The sequence below is a fragment of the Pygocentrus nattereri genome, chromosome 6 (genome assembly GCF_015220715.1).
Source record: "Pygocentrus nattereri isolate fPygNat1 chromosome 6, fPygNat1.pri, whole genome shotgun sequence".
NCBI lineage: Eukaryota > Metazoa > Chordata > Actinopteri > Characiformes > Serrasalmidae > Pygocentrus > Pygocentrus nattereri.
This window is the reverse complement of record NC_051216.1, coordinates 6,911,177-6,917,176: the sequence shown is the minus strand read 5'-3', so window position 1 is coordinate 6,917,176 and position 6,000 is coordinate 6,911,177.

Sequence of the window (6,000 nt, the reverse complement as noted above, 5' to 3'; positions counted from 1 at the left end):
TCTTGATAAAAATGACACATTAAATGAATGTAAAATATGCCCACTGCATAAATGTTGGTTTAAACATTCATGACCATGTTATGAAGTGTTTATGTAAGACATTATGAATGTGACATGTAGACACCCTTCATGTAAAAGTGTTACCAAGACTCTTTTGGTCCAAAGGTGGTTTGAATACCTGAAAGGTTTGGGTGATGACATCACAACAAGAGGATGAAATGTGTGGCCTTTGGCTTTACTCCCAAATAGGATTGTAATCAGTGGTTTTACTACAAAAATGCCACTGCTTTCTGTTTAACATCTCATTATTGCAAACTACAAAGAAAACATGTTTATTTATCAAAAATAAATAAAAAATAAACCTAGAAATCTCCAAGACAACACGTGCAGTGTTGAAAGACATGTTCTCTTAACTTCACCTGGCGTGCTCCTCTGCTGTCTGCATTTCCACATCTGTGGGCACTAGGTGTTGGACGGTGGTGATGGACATATTAAGGCTTAGAAATGGGAAGCATTGATGGAAAGTTCTAAACAAGCTTCAGACTAAAAGATTCTCAGTACTGGAGACCTTGCGTCCTGCACATTTGACTGTTAAAATCAGATTTAATCCAGCCTTATTGTTCCATAAATGAAGTATCAGCATGCCAATCTGTAGGTGCATGCACACATTTACAGTATATTTATTCAGAAAATAGTGTTTTGTAAGATAAGATAGACTTTTATTATCCCACTGGGGGAAATTTGCATTGTTACAGCAGAATACACAGTAAGTAGACAAAGATGTGCATCATACAAAATACAAAATATAAGATATACTATAGAAATAAATAAATAAACAAGGCGTCTGTTAGCAGAAAAATCTAAAAAATAAAAATAGAATTAAGAAACTGTACAAATTTACTGTTTACACATGCAGTTGTGTGGATATTGCACATTTCTGAGCAGGTAATGACTGGATATCGCACAGTAATGATTATAGATATTGCACAGAACTTGCGTATGTATTGCACTCCTAATGTATAATGTGATGTTTTTTGTATAGTTTCATGATGTAGTTTTTGAACCAATATTGATGAAATCTGGAAAAAATGATGGAATATGCTGTAATAGGTTAATATAACATTTGTAATGGAATAATAACTACATAACATTTTTGTTTGAGCTTTTATTCTCAATTTTTCTCTTTTTTTTTTTTTATTTCTGTTATTATTTAGAGTGCCTCGTGTGTTAAGTTGAGGGTCAGTCAGTTTGAGCAGCATGTGTAGCTCGTTAGACGTGTTCTCTGAACTTCACCAGGTGTGCTTTCTTACTGCTGTTCTCCTCTAAGTCTCTGGCACTTCTGCATCTACGGGTATTAGGTGTTCCTGTGCTGTGGTGATAGACGAGGGGTGACCTCAAGGCCTATAAATGGTGAGTACTGATGGAAATGTTTAGCTTCAGATCCGAGCGTGAATGGCTCTCAATGCTCCTCTGTCCTGCACAGTTGAGAGTGTTTGTACTTTAAGAGGTTAAAGTGAAGATGTTAAAATGGGAGAAACACTAAATTGTGCAGTTTCAGGAATCACAATTAGGAGCGTTTTATCTGGACCAGTGGTTCTCCGCTGCGTTCCTGAACCTCATCTCTCCAGTGACCAAAGGGCCTTTGTTGTTTGGGAAGAACAGAATCTACACACACTCAAGAGCACAAAGGTGAGAACAGTTCCGCGGCCTAAGAGCACGTCTGGGATTTGTTCTCCTGCAGTTCTGTCAGAGTTAAGGACTCTTATTTTGAAGGCGGGGCTACTGAGGAAAGAACTGAGTCAGTCGGGACCTCAGACGCTAGGAGTGCTGACGCAGCCAGTGGTACTACCTCGACCCTCCACCCCTGGGTGAGGGGCTCAGCCTGAGCTAATGCTGGAGCAATCTGTTAGCCTAAAGCCTCACTTGTGTATGGCCAAGCTGTGGCCAGCTGCAGACTTTGATGAAGCGCAGTGCCTTGAGCGTAAGCTGCGTGTCTTTCTTTCCTTGCAGTAAACACTACATTATATTCACTTCTATGAGCCCTGACAGCGAGCATGTATCAGTCCGCTGGTTTGATAAGGGCTGCACCCAACTGACTGTTTGCCACTGCTGGTCCACCCTCAGACCGCCCAGATTACTGTCCTGCATACAAGCAAACTAGTTTTTAATCTCCTAAAACAGACGCACAGAGGCATTTATTTTACAAACAACCGAGAGAAAAAAAAAATAATGACGAGGCCTGTATAATAGAAAATGTTGTTGCTGATGCTGTGCTAGATTAAAGTTAATAACGAAACTAATTTACAAAGTAAAACTAAAGAAAAGAAGGAAGGAAAAACAAGTCAAATTTTGTTTATTACTCTACTTAACTGCCAGTTGACCACCCAGAAAAATGCTGAACAAAATGCCAGTAGACCACCAGCTCTGCCATCAGTGGAATATATGAAGTGAAAATTTCCTCACTACTAAATATTCCACAGTCCACTGTCAGTGGGATTATAGCAAAGTGGAAGCGATTGGGAACGACAGCAACTCAGCCACGAAGTGGTCGGCCACGTAAAATGACAGAGCGGTCAGCGGATGCTGAGGGGCATAGTGAGCAGAGGTCACCGACTTTCTGCAGAGTCAATCACTACAGACCTCCAAACTTCATGTGGCCTTCAGATCAGCTCAAGAACAGCGTAGAGAGCTTCATGGAATGGGTTTCCATGGCCGAGCAGCTGCATCCAAGCCTTACATCACCAAGCGCAATGCAAAGCGTGGAATGCAGTGGAGTAAAGCGCCGCCACTGCACTCTAGAGCAGTGGAGACGTGTTCTCTGGAGTGACCAATCACGCTTCTCCGTCTGGCTGATAGACGAGTCTGGGTTTGGCGGTTGCCAGGAGACGGTACTTGTCTGACTGCATTGTGCCGAGTGTAAAGTTTGGTGGAGGGGGGATCATGGTGTGGGGTTGTTTTTCAGGAGTTGAGCTCGGCCCCTTAGTTCCAGTGAAAGGAGCTCTTAAAGCTTCAGCACCAAGAGATTTAGGACAATTTCACGCTCCCAACTTTGTGGGAACAGTTTGGGGACGGCCCCTTCCTGTTCCAACATGACTGCACACCAGTGCACAAAGCAGGTCCATAAAGACATGGATGAGCCAGTTTGGTGTGGGAGAACTTGACTGGCCTGCACAGAGTCCTGACCTCAAACCCATAGAACACCTTTGGGATGAATTAGAGCGGAGACTGTGAGCCAGGCCTTCTCGTCCAACATCAGTGTCTGACCTCACAAATGTGCTTCTGGAAGAACGGTCAAAAATTCCCATAAACACACTCCTAACCCTTGTGGAAAGCCTTCCCAGAAGAGTTGAAGCTGTTATAGCTGCAAAGGGTGGGCCGACATCATATTAAACCCTATGGATTAAGAATGGGATGTCACTCAAGTTCATGTCTGAAGGCAGACGAGCGAATACTTTTGGAAACTTTTGTTTTGTTTATGACTCTTGTTCTCCAAATAGTACGACTGTTGTTCTTGAAATATTGCAACTTTTGCTCTCGAAACAGCACGACTTTCTCTAAATAGTTCAGCTTTTTTTTACAAAATAGTGCTTTTTATCGAAATTGTACCACTTTGTTCTTGAAATAGCATACTGTGCGACTTTTTTCTCAAAATATTACGACTCTGTTCTCAGAGTCCACTGTTTTTATTTTTATTAACAGTGGCCCTAGAAGGAAGAAACGCTGGAGAAGCAGGTGTCTACAGACGTAGGAGCTTCTGTGTGATGTGAGTCTAACATTTGGTCCTCATTTTGATTTGTTAAATCATTCGGTTACTGGATGCTGCAGCGCTCTGTGTTTCACATATCAGTGAATCACTGAAGGAAATGTTTGTTTTTCCTTATTATTGATCTTGGTGGACATCTGTAGAAATGACTCCAATTTGCCCATCTCCGGCTGAATTTTGGACTGACCACAGCCTAATGACCTGCTTTTCAACAAGCAGGTGGATCAATAAGGAAGATTTCCATGGCGGATGGCCAGAGGCCTTAGGAAATGGTCTAGCTGGAACAAGGCCAATGTTAAGGTGAGGGTCACTCAGAAAGATCAGATTTAATCTTGCATTTGTTTTGTTCAAATCCATAAATGTCGTGCCAGCGTGCCGCCTTGTAAGCGCATACACAACATTTACGGCGAATGCATTTAGATAATAAAGAATAATGATATTGAAAAGGATGTAATTTTGAAACTTTTTCATTGGAACATTTATTTTATATTCATATTTATATTTATGGCATTTGGCTGACGCTCTTATCCAGAGCGACTTACAATTTGATTGTTTTGCACTTGGATGCCAAGGCGGTGTTAGGAGTCTTGCCCAAGGACTCTTATTGGTATAGTGCAGGGTGCTTACCCAGGCGGGGCATTGAACCCCAGTCTACAGTGTAGAAGGCAATAGGAATATTTAGCGATATGTTGTCGATATTTTCAAAATGGAATGAAGGGAATGTAGTCTGTTTATCGCTGCTGTCGGAACAAAACCTTGTATCTCCAAAATGGTAACTTTACAAGAGAAAGAAAAGAAACTTAACTTTTAATGTAAGTCAATGGAACCAGACTTTCATCCAATTAATTTCTGATCATTTTTTGTGGTCCATTTATCATGAAATTTGTCCACAATATAAAGGGAGACAGGCCTCACCTTGTTTTGATTAAGATTAAACTAAATATCAATCAAATACAATTACATTTGAACTAATTCCATTATATCTACCTCTAAACTTAAGCCTCTCTTGGGTGAGGAACCCTTAGTGCCTTATAGGCCTTCAGAGAAAAGCTGATGATTTCAGGGAACCGACTGTTCTCATCTGTCTTAGAATTCACTAGAATAGAATTTAATGGCCAAACATGCGTTCCCGTTGGTTAGGACTTCAGGACTGGGTTGCACCAGTTTTATGTAAGTTTATACCTCAGTTTGGGCATGAAGTCTTCACTAAGTCCTTAGTTACACTGCTTAGTTTCAAACTATCCTTTTACTAAATTTGGTTGCACCACAAATCTGTACATCGCATCTTAACTAGTAACAACTAACCAATTAAACAAGGCCACATGTTCAAAACCAGTAAACCTGCTGGAATAGAAATGCGATGGCTTAAAAAAATGACTTAAAAAATATCCAGCCTAAAAAGAGAATTGATGTGTCCAGGTTAAGCCGAATAAACTGAATTATCTACAGCCTGTGAGTTTATTCTCTAACACTTCCCTGAGAAAATCAAATCCGCAGCTTTTTAAACGCCGGTTTCTGATTGACCGACACAACCGCAGATCAGTTTAACTGTTTGTGCAGCTGCTGAGTCTCACTGAGCTGGAGCTGTGGGTGTTTAAACCGGGGTGATGATTACAGCTGTGAGTAAAATCACAGTGTATAGCATTTAACATTTTTAGCTTAGTTGACTAAAAAAGTCATTTTTGGTCTTTCTCGCCTTTTCTAGTTGCTGATTGTTCTCCCAAGTTCTACTAAGCTCGACGTTAAAACTTGTTTGCGTGGGGCAACTCGATCTGATTTAGTGATGAATAATCCTGACCTTAGAAAACACTGCATTGCATTACAACTAGCCTACATTTGAACTCGTATACAGCTGAACTGAAGGTCGTACACATTAGATTAACCACCAACAGAAGTAGGAACTGACGGAGGAATCAACCGGTCATGTTCTGATATACAATGCATGGGATTCATTTAAAGGACAGGAGTGACTCCTGGTATTCTGAGGGTTCTAGACATGTCTCGGGCTGTGAATGGAAAGCAGGAGCTGCTCTGTTCCAGCCCTTTTCCAAGCTTAGAACATTGGAAAAAATGTAAACAGTAACTACAAAGCGTGTAGGATAACCAGGGGCACCTAAACTTTTGTATAGAATTGTATGTGACTGGTAAACGATTCTTCACGTCGAGAGGAGCCAGCTGAGGTGGTTCGGGCATCTGGTTAGGATGCCTCCTGGACGCCTCCCTCGGGAGGTGTCACA